Below are 24,407 nucleotides of genomic sequence, written 5' to 3'. Positions count from 1 at the left end.
TGCTCGTTGTTTTCCAAAAGCCTTAGTTACTGTCGATCTGGGGTCTCGACAAACCTTTTGTGTTCCTCTTAATAAAACCAATGCTGCTTCTGTCGCTGTGGCTCTTAAGCAAACAGCAGCTGCCTGGGGCACTCCCACTGAAGTCCAAGCAGATGGTGGACCACCCTTTACCAGCAAAAGCATTGAACAGCTCATTTTTGGATGAGGGGCTTCCCTTCACATCCATACTAAATATCATCCTCAAAGCAATGGTGTAATAGAGCGAAAAATCGCAGTCCTTAAAACTATGTTGCGAACAGCAAACCCCAACCCTGATTTTAAAAACTGGAGCCCATTTTTACCCCAGGTACTTATCGCACTCAACAAGAGTTACTCTCGCTGGCCTCACATTTCACCTACACCTAAGCCGCCTTGGTCCCCCATGTTTAACACCGGCCAACTGGTTTGGCTTACAGAACCCCAAGCCTCTGGCCATCGAAAACCTATAAAAACCACCATTCTCCGGTCCGGCAAGTACCCTAACACCTACTTAGTGGCTACAAGTACCCCCGGTAACAAGCTAGTTCATCATAACTGGCTCAGCAAATGTAGTTCTTAATAAATAAACTAATGCCCCTGAGCAGGGCTCCTATTATTCTGTTTTACAGGTTATACTGCCCTTCCTCACAACATCTTTGCCCACGGAACCCTTAGGAGAAGGTGGACTACAAACATGGTTCGCCGCCTACTGGGTGCAGGAGGTCAGCGGAAACAAGTCCTGTCAGCACTGAATCCAGAAGATTGTCTTGTTTGCTCTACTCAGTTCTCATCTAAATATCCATTACCCTTTCAATCTGTACCAATAGTTTATAATTTTTCTTCATTTAATTTGTCTAATGTAAATTGTTCTTCCCCCTATGTGCAATGGGCTGCTTCTAGTGTTTGGAATAATTGTTCTTCACAATTTAATTCTTATGTGTTTCCAGTTCTTAATGCTTCAGGTCGAAGTGATCATAGCTTTCCTTTAATTGATAGTATTAGAGTTCCAGCATCTCATTGTTAGGTTTTTGTTGGTAATAGTTTAACCCCAGCCCCTACTTGGGTGGGTACTTATTGTATTGTTCTATGTGGAGTTTCTCTTATGCTAATACCTCCCTAACTAAACCCACTCTTACTTACACCTACCCTCCTCCCCTTAATTGTTCTTATCATCTTAATTATAACATTCTTTTTGGAACCTTTTATACCTCCATAACGCATACGTATCTGTTCCATGCCCAGCATATGCATCATGCTAAGGCTGCATGTATCAATCGTGCATCCAGCTTTTTCTCCATGGACAATAATAGGTGGAGCCATACCACAATTTCTTCCTTAAGACCCGGTCATTTTTGGATTTGCGGTAATGTCGCATTTGCTGTGCTTCCTCCCAACCCCCGGGGTATATGCACCATTGGCATCCTGTATCTACGGGGGGAGGTATTTATACCTTGCCATATAGCCACCGACACCATCGTAGTACCCACTCATTTTGGACTCGTTTGCAAACAGCAGCTTCCTCCCTCTTCTCCTCTGTTGTTAGTTTTAACCCTGTCGGTTATATGATGTTATGTGATCAAGTGCTGTTTCAATCCCTTGCTATTGAAATGCTTGCTAATACTACGGCCAAAGGCCTCTCCTTAGTTAATCAGCAGTTAAATTCCTTTGTTCAGTATAGTATTCAAAATAGATTAATGATTCAATATTTGTTACAATCTCCCTCATTTTGTACTAAATTTGCTGAAGTATATCCTGAGTTTGCTGATAAATGTTGTGTTTCTTTGCCTTCTATTTCTCCTAATTTGTCCTCAATTGTTAAAGACCTGCAAACATTGAGCTCTACTGTCAAAGAGTCACGAGAGTCCTTCCAGTTTTGGTCATGGCTCGATTGGTTTGGCCTTGTGCCCTACAAATCCTATTTCCAATCCCTGTTTGTGTCCCTTCTGGTTGGGCTCGCTCTTCTCTGTCTCGGATGTGCCTTCATTAAAGCCTGCATTCACAAGTTTGTTGCCTCGGCCTACATCGCTTCCACCCCCGAAGAGCATCCCCTCGTAGGTGGGAATGAGTCGTCGGACTCGGAAGTTTAGGTTTTCGGCCAAACTATTTCGGCCAGGGCATGGGGGCATGTTAAGATAAGTTCCTGTCTGCATCCAAAAGACTTGCCCATACCGGTATTGCCCAGGCCTGTTCCTTTGTCAGTCAGTGTTAAAGGCATTCTGAACTATATGCATTTCCTCACCTTTTGGGGGCGAAGCCAGACTTCAGTCACCTGCTCCCCTACTTGGTGTAAACTTTGCTTGTACCAATCAGAAACGAACACACACGGTTTTTGGGCCCCGTCCCCTATGACACTTCTATGATGTCATAGTGGGTATTTTAGGCTGGTCTGCCATGTGCAGGCAGAAGAGGAGAAAGAAAAATGAATCCTGTGTACCTTGTGCACACCCGTAACCGAGCCTGATCACCTCGAAGCCTCTCTCATCTCACGTGTTTTAAGCAGAGTTTCTACGTTTGCCGGTCGTTATGAGTTGGTTTGTATTTGTAAGTATTGGTTATTACTAAATGCTGCATCTGTGTTTATAAATATTGTTTACTGCATCTTTGTTTATAAATATTGTTTAATAGTAAATACTTTAGCCACTGTATGTTTTAAGTTCCATTAACCCTATTAGCTAATCATATGCTGCTCCCCTACCCCTTGTAACTATCCCCAATAAAACTTTTAATTAATTTTAGTTGTGTGCGTGCCTGCAGTTTGCATCATGACCCAGACCCTCCTTGCATCCCTTACCTATACAGTCTATTGCCACGTGCAGCCTGGTAAATAACAGCTCTGCATTTTTCTTTCGCCCCTATAAGTACGTGGCAATCTACAGCTTGCCCCCGCCCTGAAGCGCAAAGACACCAAAATGAAAGCAACCCTCACAGTTGAGAAGCGAGTGGCAATAGCCCTGTGGAAGCTTGCAATGCCAGACAGCTACTGGTCAGTCGATCAGAATCAATTTGGAGTGGGCAAGTCTATTGTGGGGGCTGCTGTGATGCAAGTAGCCAAAGAAATCACTGAGCTGCTGCTACCACAGGTAGTGACTCTGGGACATGTACAGGTCATAATAGATGGCTCTGCTGTAAAGGGATTCCCTAACTGTGGTGGGGCGATAGATGAAACCCATATCCCTATCTTGGCACTGGAGCACCAGGGCAGCCGGTACATAAATCGCAAGGGGTACTTTTCAAATGGTGCTTCAAGCACTGGTGGATCAAAGGGGACGTTTCACCAACATCCACGTGGGATGGTCGGGAAGGGTTCATGACTCTCGCATCTTCAGGAACACTACTCTGTTTAAAAGGCTGCAGCAAGGGATTTACTTCCTAGACCAGAAAATAACTGTTGGGGATGTTGAAATGCCTGTAGTTATCTGTGGGGACCCAGCCTACCCCTTAATGCCATGGCTCATGAAGCCATAAACATAGGCAGCCTGGACTGTAGTCAGGAGCTGTTCAACTACAGGCTGAGCAAGTGCAGAATAGTGGTAGAATGTGTATTTGGACGTTTAAAGGGTCGCTGGTACATGTTACTGACTGACTCAGACCTCAGCCAAACCAATATTCCCATTGTTATTGCTGCTTGCTGTGTGCTCCACAATCTCTATGAGAGAGTAAGGGGGAGAAATTTATGGCAGGGTGGGAGGTTGAGGCAAGTCACCTGGTCGCTGATTATGCACAGCCAGACACCAGGGCAGTTAGAAGAGCACACCAGGAAGTGCTACACATCAGAGACGCTTTAGAAACCAGTTTCATGACTGGCCAGGCTATGGTGTGAAAATTCTGTTTGTTTCTCCTTGACGAAAACCTGCCCTCTTCCTTGACTCATTCCCTGTAAGCCACCCACCCTCCACCCTTCGATCACAGCTTGCTTTCAAAGGAAATAAAGTCACTATTGCTTAAAAACCATGTATTCTTTATTAATTGATTATAAAAATAGGGAGAGAACTGACAAGGTAGTCCGGGTGAGGTATGGGAGGCAGGAAGGAAGGAAAAGGCCACTTCAAAACTTGTTGAACGACAGCCTTTTGCTTGGGCTGTCCACTGGGGTGGAATAGGACGGTGCATGGAGTCTCTTCCTCCACCTCCGCATTCTTGGCCGTCTGGGTGAGGAGGCTATGGAACATGGGGAGGGCGGTTATACAGGGGCTGAAGCGGCACTCTGTGATCCTGCTGCCGTTCCTGAAGCTTCACCAGACACCGGAGCATGTCTGTTTGATCCCGCAGTAGCTGCAGTGTTGCATCCTGCCTCCTCTGATCTTCCTGCCGCCACTTCTCATCCTGAGCATCCCTCCTGGCTTCACATTGGTTGGCTGCTTTCCTGTACTGTGATACTGTATCCTTCCACTCATTCAAATGAACTCTTTCACTGTGGGTCGATTGCATGATTTCAGAGAAAATTTCATCTCGCGTGCGTTTTTTTCACTGCCTTATCTTAGATAGCCCTCGGGACGGAGGAGGGAGGCTTGAAAAATTTGCAGCTGTGAGAGGAAAAAAAAGGGAAAGTAGTATTTTAAAAGATACATTTTACAGAACAATGTGTTCTCTTTCACAGTGAACAAGACTATTCACATTACATAACATGTGATTTCAGTACAGGGTCGCATTTTGCATCTTAATATTGAGCCCCTGTGGCTTTGGTGTTAGAGATCAAAGATGCAGGGCCAGGTAACAGAATTCAGCTTGCATGTGGCCATGGTAAGCCATTGTCTTTTGGCTTCTGCAACCTTCATAAAAGCAGTGCCCTCCTTTCCCACATACCAAGCAAAGCCCATTGAGTGCTGCGGTTTTCATGTTAACGTGCAGCAGCAGAAACCAAACTAACCCCTCCCAATCCAATTCTCTGGGATGATCACTTTACCCCTTTCCCCACCGCAAGGCTGGTATCAGGGAAGATCCCTGCTAGCCAAACGCAAACAGCTCAGCACCAATGCTTCCCCCCCCCCCAGCTTGGCTAACTGCAGGGAAGGATTTTTTTTTCAGCCACAGGCAAACAACCTCACAGGAACGGCCACCTCTGTCTCCTTAATTAAAATTCCTGTATTTCAACCAGGTTACCATGAATGATATCACTCTCCTGAGGATAACACAGCGAGATAAAGAACGGATGTTGCTTGAATGCCAGTAAACACCGGGACCATATGCTGCCATGCTTTGTCATGCAATGATACCAGATTACTTGCTACTAGCATGCTGTGGTAAAGCGTCCTACATTGGAGGACGGAATAAGGCTGCACTGCCCAGAAAGCTTGTGCAAAGGCTTTCGGAGTACCTCCAGGAGAGCTTCATGGAGATGTCCCTGGAGGATTTCCGCTCCATCCCCAGACACGTTAACAGACTTTTCCAGTAGCTGTACTGGCTGCGAATGCATCCCAAGTCCTCAGGGTAAATTAATCATTAAAAAAAGCTTGCTTTTAAACAATGTGTAATATTTCCAAAAGGTACACTCACCAGAGGTCCCTTCCATGGCTTCATGGTCTGGGATACCGCCTTGGGATGGTTGGAAGGCTACTTCCGTCAAGCTGAGAAAAAGATCCTGGCTGTTGGGGACAATGGTGTGCTGTGTGCTCTTCTCAATCTCGTTGTCGTCCTCCTCCTCATCATCATCTTCCCCATCCACAGAAATCTTCAGGCATGGTGACTGAGAGTACCCCATCATCAGAGTCCATGGACAGGGATGGGGTAGTGGTGGCAGCGCCCCTTAGAATTGTATGCAGCTCAGCATTAAAGCGGCATGTCTGCAGCTCTGCACCAGACAGTCCATTTGCTACTTTGGTTTTCTGGTACGCTTGCCTGAGCAACTTAACTTTCACACGGCACTATAGTGAATCTCTATTGGATCCTCTCTCCATCATGTCCCTGGAGACTTTTTCAAATGTTTTGGCATTTCATCTTTTGAAACGTAGTTCTGCTAGCACAGAATCCTCTCCCCATACAGTGAGCAGATCAAGTATCTCCCATACAGTCCATGCTGGAGCTCTTTTTCGATTCTCAGGCTGCATGGTTACCTGTGCTGATGAGCTCTGCATGGTCACTGTGCTGATCAACTCTCCACGCTGGGCAAACAAGAAATGAAATTCAAAAGTTCCCGGAGCTTTTCCTGTCTACCTGGCCAGTGCATCCGAGTTCAGATTGCTGTCCAGAGCGGTCACAATGGTGCACTGTGGGATAGCGCCCGGAGGCTAATACCGTCGAATTGCATCCACTCTAATCCTAATTCGAACCGGCAATGTCGATTTAGGTCCTACTCCCCTCGTCAGGGAGGAGTACAGAAATCGATTTTAAGAGCCCTTTACGTCAAAGTAAATGGCTTCGTTGTGTGGACATGTGCAGGCTTAATTCAATTTAGTTCTGCTAAATTTGACCGAAACGCATAGAGTAGACCAGGACTAAGGAAGGTGTGATAAATGGGGGGTGGGGGAAGAGCTCCTTTTTATGGACACCCAGCCGGCCAGTTAGCTGTAAAATGCCTCTTGGTAGCGGTTCTCTACTTGCTTTACCTGTAAAGGGTTAAAAAGCCTCCCTGCATAGGTACCAAAAAAAGGGGGGGGGGCACCTGACCAAAAGAGCCAATGAGAGGGCTAAAACTTTAAAATTGGGAAAAGCCTGCCCGTTGTTGTCTGCTGTTCTCCCTTTAGAAAAGATTCAGAGAAAGGCAACTAAAATGATTAGGGGTTTGGAATGGGTTCCATATGAGGAAAAATTAAAGAGGCTAGGACTTTTCAGCTTGGAAGAAAAGGAGACTAAGGGGGGGATGTGATAGAGGTATATAAAATCATGAGTGGTGTGGAAAAAGTGAATAAAGAAAAGTTATTTACTTGTTCCTATATTATAAGAACTAGGGGCCACCAAATGAAATTAATGGGCATCAGATTTAAAATAAATAAAAGGAAGTTATTCACGCAGAGCACATTCAACCTGTGGAACTCCTTGCCTGAGGAGGTTGTGAAGACTAGGACTATAACAGGGTTTAAAGGAGGAGAACTAGATAAATTCATCGTGGTTAAGTCCATTAATGACTATTAGCTGGAATGGTAAGGAATGGTGTCCCTAGCCTCTGTTTGTCAGATGGTGGAGATGGATGGCAGGAGAGAGATCACTTGATCACTGCCTGTTAGGTTCACTCCCTCTGGGGCACCTGGCATCAGCCACTGTCGGCAGACAGGATGCTGGGCTCAGTGGACCCTTGGTCTGACCCAGTATGGCCGTTCTTATGTTCTCTGGGCTGCGGGGACATGGAGCAGCAATTCTATAAGCAGGAATGCTGTGTAAGGTTTGAACCAGGTATTAAAAATGATCTTCCATACCTAGAAGGAATCACTGGGACAGGGAATATTTAGATAGATGCCATCAGGTTTCTTTCTTTATTCTGGCTTGTGGATCTCCTCTGTGCTAACTATAGATGCTTTTGTTTGCTTGTAACCTTTAAGATTTATCCCCAAAAAGCTATTTTGGGTGCTTACTTTTTGGAATTGCTCCTTCAAAAATCTAGCAAAAGTCTAAGTTCCAGATGTATTGTCTTCCTTTTTTGTTTTTAATATAATTTATCTTTAAGAAAAGAATTGGATTTTTGGTGTCCTAAGAGGTTTGTGCATGTGGTGTTTAATTAGCTGATGGCAACAGCTAATTTCCTTTCTCAGCTCTTCCCCGGAAGGAGGTGAAAGGGCTTGGGAGAAATTCCCAAGTACTCCTTCCTGGGATCAAGGGGTTTGTATGCATTTGGGTGGTGGCAGCAGCATTTACCAAGCCAACGTCAGGTAAATGTTTGGTAAATGCAAGGTAAAACAAGCCTGGAATGGCAAGTATTAATTTTTAAAATCCTTGCGGGCCCTCACCTTCAGCAATCAAAGTGCACTCGAAGGGATTCAGCCTTGACAGAAGGCAACAAATATGAACTCTCACTCAGTCATTCTCTCTGGGCCCTGGACAAAACAGTGACTCATGCTAACATTCAGCATCTCAACTGGTACCCAAATTAACAGCTGCCCCATGGCTGTCCTTACATTTATGATGAACTCCAGGGATATATGTTAAATGAAGCTTGTACTTTGGGGGGAGGGAGCAATTCTTCATGCAAAGAGGGCCTGAGAAGTTGGTGGTAGGATTAACATAAGAATAGCCATTCTGAGTCAGACCAATGGTCCATCTAACCCAGTAACCTATCTTCCAGCTGCAGTGGGTGCCTGATGTTTCTGAGGGAATAAACAGAACGGTATTCACTGGGTAATCCATTCCGTTACATCTAGTTCCAGTGTCAAGCAGTCAGAGGTCTAGAGACACCCAGAACACAGGGCTGCATCCCTGACCATCTCGGCTAATAGCCATTGAGGGACATATCCTTCATGAATTTAACAATTTTTTCTTTAATCCAGTTATATTTTTGGCCTCCACAACATCCCCTGGCAAAAATTCCGCAGATTGACTGTGCATTCTGTGAAGAAAAACTTCCTCTTTTGTTTTAAAACTGTTGCCTATTATAATAATTTCACTGGATGATCCTATAGTTCTCATGTTATGCGAAGGGTAGATAAAACTTCCTTATTTACTTTCTCCACAGCATTTGTGATTTTATAGCCCTCTATCCTATCCCCCCTTACTCATCTCTTTTCTAAACTGAACAGTCACAGTTTTTATAATCATTTTTATTGCCCTTCTCTGTACTTTTTCCAACTCTGTTCCTGTTTTCTTGAGTGTTTCCACTTTAGAAAAGTGAGGGATGTCAATTCTGGTCTTTCTTGGTTTTGCTGAACAACTGTATGTTAAGACATGTTTGTTATGAGCTCTTGACCTTAACTGAAAGGCTGAGAACAATGAATCTTTAACATTTTGGCTACAAGATAACTTTGTTAGTCATCAACATTGAGCACACAAATCAAGCTCCAGCTTCTAGTGCTCAACCTCAAGCCGCTACACATCTCAAACCTTGTCTCCCAAGACTCACCACTACTCCATAGACACCAGTCTTACCTCCTCCCCATTCCAGTCTGTGCATTTTTCCATTCTACCATCTGCAAATGCAACATCCTTTCTATTCTGCATAGGCCTCTTCCTAAATTGTGCCCGTAAGAAGTGAGATCATCATCAGGTTTCACTCCTCCCCAAGTCTGAATGGTACCATGGACCTCTGAAATTCCCAGTGCATCCCGTTTGCTTTCAAGTCTGGATTGAAGAATGAAAGCACCTTGGGGCAGGTATTCCATTTTTGGATAGCATACAGCACTGAACACTCTGTGTCAGCTCTAAACAAATTATAATAAAGCCACTATTCAAGCTTAAAGAGAAAGGATTGCTATAATTGCAAAGTCATTCCTCGCTGCCCTACCAGGTAGTATTCCAAAAGTTTGTTCATCTGGCAGCCAACCAGCGAGTCTATGCCACCTCAAGCAGTACCTATAATCCTACACTGCAAGAGGGCCAGCCAATGAGTACATCACTCCCTATCTCCAAATGATGAGAGACAGTCGTTGTGGTGCAATGGAGGAGTTTCCTCAACTCAAAGTGATCTTCTATCAAGCATTTTTTTTAAGCAAGCTGTGAACCCAGAGCTCTTCTGGTGCTGGTTCTCAAGCTGCATGGTAGAATCTAGTCAACATATTTTACCAACAATCCATATGAAATAAGATTTCATCTTCCAAAAGAAAAACATTAAAAAGTTAGCAAGAAAGATGCATTTTATCATCTATATCAGGTGTGGGAAAACTTTTTGTCCTGTGGGCCACATCTTTGTGTAGAAATTGTATGGCGGGCCATAACTGCTCATGAAATTGGGGGTTCCTGGTCAATGGGAGCTGTGGGGAGGAGGCACTTGGGGTAGGGAATGCATGCGGAGCCCCCTGGCCCTGGCTGCCTCTGCCCACCAGAGTCAGAGGGGAGACATGCTGCTACTTCTGGGAGCTATGTGGAAAGCCCCCCAACCCTGCTACCCAGCAGAAGCTCAAGGGTCGGATTAAAAGGTCTGATGGGCCAAACGTGGCCCGTGGGCCACAGTTTGCCCACCCCTGCCCTATCTGAAAAAGTTAAAAATACTACTTTATAGAGTAATACTATGGCTTTTGCAAAAATAAACACACACACACGCGCGCGCGCAAGCATCTGGCTGTGACATCTTTTCCTACAGCAGTATGTACATCAGCTAACATCAATATCCTGCCTAGTAATCCATACTTTGCACCAACAGTCTATAAAATTTATTTTAAAGAGAAAGTTTAACATACACATCAAAAATTGTGGTGAGCGGGGTTGCAAACAGTGTGACATGGATTTATAGTTAACAAAATTACAAGAAAAATAAGTGCGTATGAGAAGTCACTCTTAGGCGAGTGGCAGACAACAGCAATTTGACCAATTTGAATGTATACACACATACCTGATACATCCTTTGAGAGCTTATTATGTCTACTTTAAAATGAAGTACGATGTGGAGCTGTCAAGTGGTACCATTCCCACAGAGAGAGGAGGATAAAAAAAACAAAACGCCATAGACATGAGAAGTGAACGCAAATATTTCAAAGTAGTAATTCTTAATTTATGATAATGTATTATTTCAAGACAAAATTGGATTTTTGTGACCTCAAAACACAAATCTAAAAACGTATAACAAAATCCAATACATTTCAATGATACCTAGAAATGTCACAAGCATTATTGCTCATGACATTCCTAGTCAACATCATTATCATCTTGTTCATCATTATGATCTCTGTGAATAGTGTTTACTGTTGGGGCAGTACCAAATTATTATGAATTATTGTGACTGATATGAATGAACGTGATAAGCATGAGTTTGGCATGGATTGGTAAGTCTGAATTTGCTAGAGGATTCTGGGAGCAGGATTCTCTTAGCGTCAGATAGTTGGTGAAACTGCTGAAATTGCATTTGAATGATTAATAAAAGCTCTATTCGTGTGTAAGTTTCAACATCAAACTTTGGAATATATCAGCTGTGGGGACCAGCTCACCAGATAAAGAAAACATGAAAACACGTGATCAATGAGCTTGGTACAGGCTGACCCAGGTCAAAATGATCCTCTGGATGGCATCACGCTAAGAGCTCAAGTGAATGATTGATGAGAAGGCAAACGTTGAATGAGCTTTGATCTGTGTCTTTGCAGCCCCCTTACAAAATATTAATGGTAGAAAACCAGTAATAAAAACACCCACCGGGCATATTTTTGGGACACGTGACTCCTTTCAGAATAAAAGCTATAAATGCTAAGCAGAGTACATTAGTGTCAGAGAGGTAGCCGTGTTAGTCTGGATCTGTAAAAGCAGCAAAGAACCCTGTGGCACCTTGTAGACTAACAGACATTTTGGAGCATGAGCTTTCGTGGGTGAATACATGCATCTGACGAAGTGGGTATTCACCCACGAAAGCTCATGCTCCAAAATGTCTGTTAGTCTATAAGGTGCCACAGAATTCTTTGCTGCTTTTACAGAGTACATTAGGTTTCCCAATTAACATTTAAAGAGGTGACACTGCAAGACAGAAGGCCTTGAGGTAACCAAGACCCTGCTACAAGGGACATTTGATAGACAAAGTACCTGAAAGGGGAGAGAAGAGAAGAAAATAAATCTCCATCTACCTGTTTTGTTTACCAAGCAGGATACTGTGTAAGGTCAACATAGTTATTGAGGGTTTATGTTTGGGGAATTAAGGCTTACTAGCGAGATGCGTAGTCTATAACCTTTACTGCTTGCAGGGGCGGCTCTAGACATTTCACTGCCCCAAGCACGGCAGCATGCCACGTGGGGCGCTCTGCCGGTCGCCAGTCCTGCGGCTCCGGTGGACCTCCCGCAGGCGCGCCTCCACCGAAGCCGCGGGACCAGCGGACCCTCAGCAGGCATGCTACTGAAGGCGACCTGCCTGCAGCCCTCCCGGCAACCGACAGAGCGCCCCCCGCGGCATGCCACCCCAAGCACGCACTTGGTGTGCTGCAGTCTGGAGCTGCCCTGACTGCTTGTGTGATATTTTCCCCTTAATCAAATAAATTACTATGCATTAAGCATACTGTTTCCGAATTTTCTCTGGTACTGGTAACAATCCGCCCAGCTGTGGGCCGTTAAAGATCCATTTCAATGGTTACCACAATTTTCATTCCCTTCGTATATACATGGTTCTGTGCAGGGAAGATTGTGCAGCAACCAGTATCAGTACAGACCAAAATAAAGGTCTCATAGAAGCTCAGATGCCATTGTGCCCTTGAAGAATAAAGTTCAATATCCACATGTTTCTAACCATGTTGCAGTGCTGATCCAGTACCTGCTTTAATTACGTGTGAAGACATTGTAATCTTTGTTTGGCAAGATGCTCTTTTGACATGCTCTTCAAAACTATCCTCACATGGTGGGAGTCTGGTCAGCGACTTTTCCTTCTTGATTGCCAGTTTGAGGTCCACGCAATGTCTCTCTCTGTGGGACTCCTTTGCTTTCTCAGTCTCAGCACTGCTAGCAACTTCTTTGCTACCATAAGAAATTGAGGCTTTTCTGACACGCTCTCCAACAGATTTTTTCCCCCAGTATCAAATAGATATGGCACAGTCACATCCTGTTAATACATGTGCATGAGGAAATATGTTGCAGAAGTCAGGAACAAACGCATCACGAATTGTATGCATAGGTATGAAGCAAGGACTGTCAGTTTTATGGCAACGATGCCTGTTTCAATCCACATGTTATCAAGGTGTTCCTTTTTTGAAAGTATAGAACAGCAAAGAACAAAACATCTGCAGCATGTCACCTAATTGCCATAGTTTCTTTGATACCAAGAGACCCAAGCGCCATACTGGCATATAAAGCATACAGAAGTATCTTGTGTCTACTTCCTCTGTACTGCACAAGTCTTAGGAGTCTTCATACACTTCTACTGATCATGGACTTTGCTATTTCACCACTGGAAAAGCCTCAGCAGTATTTGCATTGAGTTTGTGCCTGCACTCCCAGGTGCATTTTGAACCATATAGACAAAGGAAAAGGAATTTTACTAGTGATAACTTGTTGGCTATCACATTTAGAAATTTTTTCCACGGAGGCATAGGGTGCCCACTAATCACCCAGTATGTCTTGCATCCAACCTTAGACCCTGCCCGGCACCATCATTCTGCAGTTTTCACAGAGGTACTGTTGTCATATCTGTCAAACTCTTGAATTGCAGAATTAGCTTTATCGAATCCTTTTAAGGCCTTTTATTCAGCAGCCAGTTCACCAAATGTGTGGAATTTGTCTCCAGCCATCATGTGTGTGACAGCCACTGCATTTCTAATGATATAATGCAATTTCTTCTTTGCATGGTTTTAGCTCATGGACTCATTCAGCTTGAGCGTCTAAGCTGATGCCCTAATTCATCATTCCAGCAGGATGGAAGAGGAGCATAGACACAGGTCCTACTGGACTAAGCACAGTTGCCATTGAAACATCATCTCTGCATCTCACTAATGACGGGGCCTCTGAGGAAAACGGTTTCTGGACTGATAGTTGCTGTGATTGTCCCTCCTTTGCCAGACTTAAAAAAAATTGGACTTCTTGACCATGTCAGCAAGCATTTTGATGCCAGATATCTTAATTGGGCTGCAAAAGCTGTCTCCCCCATCAGAATCAAGTGCATTTCTCCATTTCTTCTTCACCAATATCTCCTATTATACATCTGATGTTACATGCAGTCCAGTAAATATGTTGATAAGCATGTCTGGAGGTGATTCAGAGTCAAGTGGGTTGATCATATTGTTGATGACATGGTTGGTAAGAGTTCTAATATGCTCTTCATCCCTCTTCAGTGCAGAGGCAAGGCCTTGTTTGCGGACTCTGTTTTCATAACGTCTTGTTAGGCACTTCTTTCTCTCACAGCTTCTGCATATTTGTCATCTTAAACACTAATACTGACCTATGCATAAGTGTCACGGAATTAAAAAACTAGCCTGTGCATGAAGTATTAGCCTTTGAAAAATTCAAGAAACTAGCTTTTTAATTAAAACTTTCTACCAGGCAGACTAGAGATACTACATTGTATGTAGCAAAGCTTACAAATGGAGAAGTATTACATTAGGAATTCACTCTACTCCGATATAACGCGGTCCTCGGGAGCCAAAAAAAAAAAAAAATCTCACCGTGTTATAGGTGAAGCCACGTTATATCAGGGTAAGGAGAGGAACCGCTCCCCGCCCCAGCTCATCTCTGCCTCCTCCCTGAGTGTGCCGCCGCCGCTCCACTTCTCCCTCCCTTCCAGGCTTGCCATGCCAACCAGCTGTTTGGCCTGGCAAGCCTTAGGGGCCGGGGAGGGCGGGGGAAGAGGAGAGAAGCAGAGCAACAGCGGCATGCTCAGAGGAGGAGGCGGAGATGAGCGGATTGGTGCAGCAAGCCTGGCAGGGAGGAGAAGTGGAGCTGCAGCACGCTAGCGGAAGGTGGTGGAGCGGAGGTGAGCTGGTGCGGGGGGACCCCAGGGAGGGCCACAGCATGTAACAGGCGAGCGCAGAACTGCTTGCAATAACATGAATTCAGATGAGACACGGTAGAGCAGCCCTGTCCCCTAGAGTGCTGCTTTACCACATTATATTCGAATTCGCATTATATCGGACTGCATTATATGGGGGTAGAAGTGTACATTTATCTCTTTCCCCTATACAGTACTAACTGCGAGCACACAGCCTACTACTACTGGTGCACAATCTTCAGTGAGACTGATCTGGCCAGCAAATTTCAAAATTATAAATATAGAAAACTTTTTAATCATTTGTTAGATACTTTAACAACTAAGAACTTGATTAAGGTCTTGAAATTAAACAGTAAAAACTGCAATCTTTGTCATGTTGCAGTCTTTCTGGAATGATAAAAAAAATCCCACTGGTTTTGGGTACCATTGTTCAACCTCACCTGCAAGCTTACGGCACCACTTGACATTTCCACATCATACTTAGTCTGAACATACATGAAATAACCTTCCAAATGATCTATGACATAGGTGTGTGTAGTACAGTACATTAAACTCAAAATAGAGTCCTTTATCAAGAATTACTGCATGCCTAACCCAGAGCAAATGTTTACATTTTAAAAGATAAATCCTCAAGTATGGTATTCTACGGAAATATGAGCAGACATTTAAGCGCAAACAGCACTTTTACATTAAATGTTGATAAGACAATATTGATTTAGTTCCAACTGGCCAGTCTTAAAACACAGGTTTTATAATGGAAACCAGGAAGAGAAAAAAAAAAAAAAAAACTTGCCTCATTACATATTTACATAGTACAACATACCTGGTCTTCTCTTTCCATTATACTCTAGTAGTGTATTTTATTTATGTGGCTCAGCAAGAGAAATCTAAATTAGCACTGCCAATCTAAAGAGGGTTTTGTCAGTATGTCTCCCATACAATTCAACAGACATGAGTCAAGGTTCGTGTCTTAGATCTCACAATAAAGCAAGGCATTTCCACAGAATACCAGCCATTGCTCCTCCATTTTGTAACTCCTTCCTTGGCCTGAAGCCAGGATTTGCAAGTTCCACTAAACTTTATGTCAAAGTACCATCTTGGGAAACTTGGTTATAACTAAAATACCTTTAGATTTCCCTTTTATTTATTTTCTATTAAGATGGACAGCATATCTACATTACCATTGTTTAAGCTGGAATTTACAGTTCTTAGAATTCCTTTGAAAACCTTCTTAAATTTGCACTGAAGCAATGTTGCCATAACGCAAGGGGGTTGTAAGTGAAGGACGTCAGCATTGCTGTAGAGAGCAGTTAAGCAAGCTAAGTAAAAGAGACAGCTAAACATACACTATGATTTACAAGACTTGAACCTGGTAAAAACATGCCCTTATTTTAAGCCAAGAGGAATTTGGTAGAAATATTTTTAACATAAGATTTCTAATCATTCTGATCAAGGTCTTGTAACAATGAAAGGCTAATCAGAACTCAGAACCCCACATTCTGATTTTAACCCTACCAGCTGCATTACTGCAACATTCTAAGAACAAACTAGTCATAAGGGCTAGTCACAAGGTCAGTAAAATTCAAGAGCATCTCATCATCAAGATAACCATCACATGCAACCCTCTGTACAATCCATGAAACAGTTCCAAGCTCCATTGTAACGCTTTCCTCCCCTGTAGAAGAGAGGACGCAGTGTTAGTGACCAACACAAAGAAGTGGAACAAGCAGTGTCTGTGGAGGAAGACAAGCCAGAAATAGTTTGCTCAGTTTTGGTACATGGAAAATCCATTACACTGAGTTTACAAAGCAATAATGAAGTCTGACAAGTTATTGAGTTGCTTCATGTGGACTAGCATGAGAGATGGTCTCTCTCTCAGAAATTCTTATGCTACAGGAAACTTATGATTCCACTGATGATTACCAAAAGAAACTACATCTGCTCAGAAAACTCCCTGAGAAAGCACAGGAACAGATCTATACAGACACATGCCTAGAACCCCAACCAGGCGTATTCTATTTGCTACCCAAGATCCATAAACCTGGAAATCCTGGAAGCCCCATCATCTCAAGCATTGGCACCTTAACAGTAGGATTGTCTGGATATGTGGACTCTCTCCTGAGGCCCTATGCTACCAGCACTCCCAGCTATCTTCGAGACACCACTGACTTCCTGAGGAAAGTACAATCCATCAGTGATCTTCCAGAAAACACCATCCTGGCCACTATGGATGTGGAAGCCCTCTACACCAACATTCCACACAAAGATGGACTACAAGCCATCAGGAATAGTATCCCCAATAAAATCATGGCTGAACTTTGTGATTTTGTCCTCACCCAAAACTATTTCACATTTGGGGACAATATATACCTTCAAGTCAGTGGCACTGCTATGGGTACCCGCATGGCCCCACAGTATGCCAACATCTTTATAGCTGACTTAGAACAACGCTTCCTTAGCTCTCGTTCCCTAACGCCCCTACTCTACTTGCGCTACATTGATGACATCTTCATCATCTGGACTCATGGAAAAGCAGCCCTCGAGGAATTTCACCGTGATTTTAACAATTTCCATCCCACCATCAACCTCAGCCTAGACCAATCCACACAAGCGGTCCATTTCCTAGACACTACTGGGCTAATAAGCGATGGTCACATAAACACCACCCTATACCAGAAACCCACTGGCCGCTATACTTACCTACATGCCTCCAGCTTCCATCCAGGACACACACGATCCATTGTCTACAGCCAAACTCTAAGATACAACCATATTTGCTCCAATCCCTCAGACAGAGAAACACCTACAAGATCACTATCAAGCATTCTTAAAACTACAATACCCACCTGCTGAAGTGAAAAAACAGATTGATAGAGCCAGAAGAGCACCCAGAAGCCACTTATACAGGACAGGCCCAACAAAGAAAACAACAGAACGTCACTAGCCATCACCTACAGCCCCCAACTAAAACCTCTACAGCGCATCATCAAAGATCTACAACCTATCCTTAGAGATGATCCCTCACTCTCACAGATCTTGGGAGACAGACCAGTCTTCGCTTATAGACAGCCTCCCAATCTGAAGCTAATACTCACAGCAACCGCACACCATACAACATAAACACTAACCCAGGAACCTATCCTTGCAACAAAGCCCAATGCCAGCTCTGTCCACATATCTATTCAAGTGACACCATCATAGGACCTAATCACATCAGCCACGCCATCAGGTGCTCGTTCACCTGCACATCTACCAACGTGCTATATGCCATCATGTGACAGCAATGCCCCTCTGCCATGTACCTTGGCCAAACCGGACAGTCTCTACGCAAAAGAATAAATGGACACAAATCTGACATTAGGAATCATAACATTCAAAAACCAGTGGGAGAACACTTCAACCTCTAACCACTCAGTGACAGACTTGAAGGTAGCAATTTTGCAACAAAAAAACTTCAAAAAACAGACTCCAGTGAGAGACTGATGAACTCGAATTAATATGCAAATTAGATTCAATTAACTCAGGCCTAAACAGAGACTGGGAATGGTTGGGTCATTACACTAACTGAATCTATTTATCTATGTTAAGTTCTCCTCATACCTTCTATGAGACATCTTAATTATCACTTCAAAAGTTTTTTTTCCTCCTGCTGATGATAGCTCATCTCAATTGATTAGACTCTTCCTGTTGGTATGCATACTTCCACCTTTTCATGTTCTCTGTATGTATAAATATCTCCTGTCTGTGTGTTCCATTCTATGCATCTGAAGACATGAACTCTCATGAAAGCTCATGCTAAAATAAATTTGTTAGTCTCTAAGGCCTGGTCTACACTACGCGTTTAAACCGATTTTAGCAGCGTTAAACCAATTTAATGCTGTACCCGTCCACACTACGAGGACCTTTATATCGATATAAAGAGCTCTTTAAATCGGTTTCTGTACTCCTCCCTAACGAGAGGAGTAGCGCTAAAATCAGTATTACCATATCGGATTAGGGTTAGTGTGGCCCCAAATCGACGGTATTGGCCTCCGAGCGGTATCCCACAGTGCCCCACTGTGACCACTCTGGACAGCAATCTGAAATCGGATGCAGTGGCCAGGTAAACAGGAAAAGCCCCGCAAAATTTTGATTTTCATTTCCGGTTTGCCCAGCGTGGAGCTCTGATCAGCACGGGTGGCGATGCAGTCCCAAATCCAAAAAGAGCTCCAGCATGGACCGTACTGGAGATACTGGATCTGATCACTGTATGGGGAAACAAATCTGTTCTATCAGAGCTCCATTACAGAAGACGAAATGCCAAAGCGTTTGAAAAAAAAAAATCTATAAGCTAAACAGTGCTGCGTGACAAGCGTAACGGGAAGCCAGAGACTCAAATGGACGCTCATGGAGGGAGGAAGGGGGTACTGAGGACTCCAGCTATCCCACAGTCCCCAGCAGTCTCTGAAAAGTATTTGCATTCTTGGCTGAGCTCCCAATGCCTGTAGGGTCAAATACATTGTCTGGCGTGGTTCAGGGAATAGATCATCAATTTACTCCCCCCCACACGTGAAAGAAAAGGGAAAGAAAGCGTTTCTTGACTTCTTTCAATGTCACCCTATATCTACTGAATACTGCTGGTAGACACGATGCTGCAGCAGTGAAGAGCAGTATCCGCTCCTCTGCCTTCCCTGGTGGCAGACGGTACAATATGACTGATATCCGTTGTCACCATCAGCCCGTGAATGCTGACCTCAGGTGAGGTCAGCCAGGGGCACCTGGGTAAAAATAGGAATGATTCCTGGTCATTCCCAGTAGATGGGACAGAACGGCTGATAACCGTCCTCATCATAGCAACTGGGGGCTAAGCTCTATCAGCCCCCTCCCTTTCCTGTGTAAAGAAAAGATTCTGTACTGCCAGGACTATCATAGCAGCGGCATGCTGGGCTCCTCTCCTCCGCACCACTTAATGTCCTGCCTGGACTGTCATAGCACCTGGAGGCTGCCTCCTCCTCATTTTATCTCTCTAACAAGTGACTGTTTCTTATTCCTGCATTCTTTATAACTTCATAACACAAATGGGGGGTGACACTGCCACGGTAGCCCAGGAAAGTTGGGGGGGAAGGGAAGCAATGGGTGGGGTTGTTGCAGGGGTACCCCCCCGTGAATGGCATGTAGCTCATCATTTCTGCAGGATCTGACACGGAGCAGCTGTGCTCTCTGATACACTGGTTCTCTAGTACACTTGCCCCATAATCTAGGCAGGACTGACTATTTTTAGAAACCATAAAGGAAGGATTGACTCGGGGAATCATTCCCAGTTTTGCTTTTGCGCCCCCGGCTGATCTCAGCCAGGGGCACCCATGATAGCAGCGGACAGTACAGAAAGACAGATAACCGTCATCTCATTGCCAATTTACACTGGCAGCAGACGGTACAAAACGACTGGTAACCATGTCTGCTATCATGCAAATGAATGCTGCTGTGTAGCGCTGGAGTATCGCCTCTGTCTGCGGCATCCGGTACACATACGGTGACTGTAAAAAAAAAAAGGCGCTGAACGAGCTCCATTGTTGCCGTGCTATGGCATCTGCCAGGGCAATCCAGGGAAAAAGGGCGCGAAATGATTGTTTGCTGTTGCTTTCCCGGAGGAAGGAATGACTGATGACATTTACCCAGAACCACCCGCGACAATGATTTTTGCCCCATCAGCCACTGGGCTCTCAACCCAGAATTCTAAGGAGCGGGGGAGACTGTGGGAACTATGGGATAGCTATGGAATAGCTACCCACAGTGCAATGCTCCGGAAATCGACGCTACCCTCAGATCATGGACACACACCGCCGAATTAATGTGCTTAGTGTGGCCACGTGCACTCGAATTTATACAATCTGTTTTATAAAACCGGTTTATGTAAAATCGGAATAATCCCCGTAGTGTAGACGTACCCTAAGGTGCCACAAGTACTCCTGTTCTTTGAGCCATTACAAACATTGAATCTCTCTCTCCTTGTAAGTATTCTCACACTTCTTATCAAACTGTCTGTACTGGGCTATCTTGATTATCACTTCAAAAGTTTTTTTTTTTTCCCCCCTTACTTAATTGGCCTCAGAGTTGGTAGGGCAACTCCCACTTTTTCATGCTCTCTGTATGTGTATATATATCTCCTCAATTTATGTTCCGTTCCATGCATCCGAAGAAGTGGGCTGTAGCCCATGAAAGCTTATGTTGAAATAAATTTGTTAGTCTCTAAGGTGCCACAAGTACTCCTGTTCTTTTTATGAAATCATAAAATCAGTCATAACAGCCTCAACAAAAATTAGCAATTTTCGGCTGCTCTAGCCAGTGTATATGTCTTAGTGCTGTATCTTCATTTGGGCACCTCTGTGCAAGTGATCTCAGCATGACTATTACAAAATGTATTTCCCAAAAGGGAACCTCATATCACTGTATCGCACCAAAACACTGAGGAATACTGAGCAAGACGACTGATGATAGATGAATTTAAGTGAAATCTGCAAAGAAGAAATAAGGTCAGGAAAACACATGCATTAGGGATGGGAGCTGCCAAACTATTGTTCCTAGATGCCTCTAAACAGGTAAATGCAGAAGTTCAGCTCTTAGTTTCACAAGCTTGCAGTGTATAAAGGTACTTACAGTACAATCCATCTGAAGACCTTCAAGTGCTTCAAAGGCATTAATAAATTAAGCGTTAGCCCCACTGTGATGTAGGGACATGCAGATGGAGAAATGGAGGCAGAGAGGTTGTCCAAGGTCACACAACAAATCAATGGCAGAGACAAGCATATATAAGCTAGGTCGCCCACCTCCCAGTTTTGTGCTTTTGCTATGAGAACACATTTCTGTTAATACCACTGTACACATTATAAAACCATTGCCCCATAGGTTTTTTAAAAAATGAATTCACAATGTTTGACTTTATTCTGTCATCAGCACAAAATAAATCTAACTGCAATTCTCATGTTCCTGACAGACTGCTTTTGTTACAGAAAGGACATTAAAAATGCATCGTGGCTTGACATGCACTGCACAAACCAAACAAACATTAGTTGCAAGCTTAGGAACAGCCCTTGGGTGGGGGGTGTGTGTGTGTTATTTTTCTAAGAATAACATTGCATTGTGAAAGAGTTTATCTTGTTATGGATAATTTCTGTCACCAAGGGCAATAGAAGCATTGTGAAAAATTGGTTTTTACTAGCACTCTGGGCTGCAACCAATATCAAATTGGTAACCAAAGTAATAACTGATCACGTCTAGATTCCGGACGCTTCTCACCCCATAGCAATGTGTAATGTATATTTTACAAAATACAAGGGAGAAAAAAAATAAACTAACACGCCAAATGTCACATCAACTTTATCTACTGATCTTAAACTAGAATGTTCCTCCTCCAGAATGAATGGGATTCTAAGCTTGAGGAATTCAATAGGAAACAAAGTGTGGCACATTTTGAAACCATAAAAGCCGTTTGAATAAAGTATTACTATTCCAAATGAGGATCAGACCAATGTCGAAGAACATCCTTGCCAGAAGTTTTAAAAAGTAGCAACAGGGCAAACTGATTGAATACATTTCTTCACTGGAACTCACACAGCTTAAAAACTTGGGTTTGATTACTGACAAAATTATAATTTATGTTCCTTTTGCTAAAGAGACTTAGAAAAATTTGAAATATTAAAAGTAGCTCAGCTGAAGTCTCCTTTTGCCTCTAAAAGTCATTTTTTAAATGTCTTAAAATATTGCACTCATCACAATCTGCCCTATAAAACAGATTTTTGTTTAATCTGGGATTGTTTGAGCACCACCAATATCTAAATTCACAGCCAAGCAGCACAAATTTATGGAGTTTTTTGTTTGGTTTTTACATTTTTTGTTGTTGTTGTGAAAATCAAGACTACAATTAAACATGAATTTTACAAGCATTTCTGAAAGGCAGAATAATGTGTATTACTATTATTTCAACCACAGATATAGGGGTTTGTTGTTGCTCGTTTTTAAATAGTTTCTAACCTTGTAGCCACTGTTTCAAAAACGTACATCACTAAACATATCACGGAATAAAACAACAGTCGTAATCAGTGGAAAACATTCACCTTTCGATAACTTACCATAAAAATACTAAAGCTCCTCTTAGGCTGGTCCGTTATGAGAATACAAAATTCCAGAGGGAAAGGTCGAACCACAAGTAAACAAACAAAACAGAAAAGGGAGCTGTGACTCGCAAAAGTACTTCCTTAAACAATATTTTCCTCTTGAACGGCAACCAAGCTAAGCTTCCAAACTCTGGCAGCCGTAGTTTAGCATGAGCAAATCCTCCCGAAGAGGCAGGTTTAAAAGCAAAAATATTGTCAAAGGCTGCTTAACGATGTGTTGGAGAGCCACATCTGTGTGGTGTGTGCTGAGGCGCCAAACATACAAGCCAGCGGAAAGACGGGGAAAAAAAACACTTCCTTACTCAGTAGGATACAAGCTTGTAATAGAAAATCGAAGCAACCCAGTAATAGCCAGGAAACATTTCACGACTGCTCCCGCAGAAAAGGTACCATCACTCCCCACAGAAGAAAACTGGCCTCTGAACACCGTCCTCCTGCCCTTTGCAGACCTGGTTTTGTTGCTCCTTCAAAGGCTAATTTACTTCATGCCTTGGATTCCTCATTCTGTGTCTCCCCTCCAGAGAGGCAGCCCAGATGGGAAGAGCCTGCAGCTGAAGCGAGTGCAGTGACCCATCGGGAAAGCTGATCCTGCTGATCTCATCACTAAGGGCTACTAATCCAATGACTAGGGAATTAAGAACAGATGGTGACGCCCCTTCCCCCAACACTAGCATTACCACACAGACGCCGAAACGCACACAAGCCGGAGCCTACCAACTGGGTAATAGAGCCCCCTTGCTATTGCACAAACTGCAATTCCTCGCACGCTTTCCTGTGCATCTCTGGCTAGAGCTCATCAAGAGCACTCTTAGTTCACTGAGCCAGCCCAGCATTGCATTATTTAACCCCTTGGGTCACAAAGGATACATGGGATCCTCATGTGCAACCAGTGGTGCTGGAATTTGGGGTGCTGTTGTACCCCCTGTCTTTAAGTAGTAATAGCCAGGGCTTAAATTCAGCCAGAACCCACGGGAATGGAGCACCCATAAATATTTTCAAACAAACCTGTGGGCTGGGCCTCAGCCCCTCAGGGGGCACTACACAGGGCTGAAGCTCTGAGCCCCAGCACATCTTCCTCCCGGACCTGTGAGGCGGAAGCCCTGAACTCCAGGGAACCCACTCCCCCCTGGATGGGAGAGGGCTCCAGGAAATAATCATTACGAATTTAAGCCCTGGTAATAACAAACATCAAATAAATGTTTTCCACCAGCAGCAGCACCCCCACTATAAAAATTGTTCCAGTGCCCCTGTGTGTAACATCTCCTTTGGCACCTGACGATTTCTGTTTGTTTAAACACACACACACAGCCTGCCTGTACCAGAACACATTGTTGACATGAACTTTAGAGGTCTGAGCACCCCTTGCCAATGCTACCGCAAAAGTCAAGGGACGCTAAGGTTGCTCCAGTACCTCTGAAAAATCACCCTACCAATGTACTGGTGTGGTTTGTATTAAAGAGTAGGAACAGGAGGGAAAGCTTGCAAATCTATCCATCCTTACACCCCACCCTCTTTGTAAGTGGCCTGATTAGGCCATGATCCTGTAAAGACAAAGTCACTTAACTCTACTGGTAAGTAGTCCCATGAAAATCAAAAGGAATTATTCACATGGGGTAAAGTTAAGTACATGTGATATGTACACTTTTGTAGGATCGTGGCTTCAGGTTTTAAGCTGTTGGAAGAGATACCAGTCTTTGCATAGGCCTGTATAGCTCCCAGCACATTTTTTTATGCTAAATAAACAAACAACTCCTAAATGTGGCCCCAATCCT

At 43.7% G+C, this 24,407-nt stretch overlaps 1 protein-coding gene across 2 annotated transcripts in view; it reads right to left on the bottom strand.

Moving 5' to 3' along the window:
• Positions 1 to 24,407, bottom strand: part of SPSB4 (splA/ryanodine receptor domain and SOCS box containing 4) — a 234,099-nt gene that overhangs the window by 179,961 nt on the left and 29,731 nt on the right. Inside the window, exon 1 of one of the 2 annotated variants that reach the window (XM_030576192.1) lies at positions 22,591 to 23,320. The exons of the other annotated variant lie outside the window; for it this stretch is intronic. The gene's annotated coding sequence lies outside the window, so the exon portion shown is untranslated. Of the gene's footprint in view, positions 1 to 22,590; positions 23,321 to 24,407 lie in introns of those variants that run through there. 2 annotated transcript variants of the gene reach the window in all.

This window comes from Gopherus evgoodei, chromosome 9 (assembly GCF_007399415.2).
Source record: "Gopherus evgoodei ecotype Sinaloan lineage chromosome 9, rGopEvg1_v1.p, whole genome shotgun sequence".
In the NCBI taxonomy this organism is placed as follows: domain Eukaryota; kingdom Metazoa; phylum Chordata; order Testudines; family Testudinidae; genus Gopherus; species Gopherus evgoodei.
This window is presented reverse-complemented; position numbering and strand designations above follow the sequence as displayed.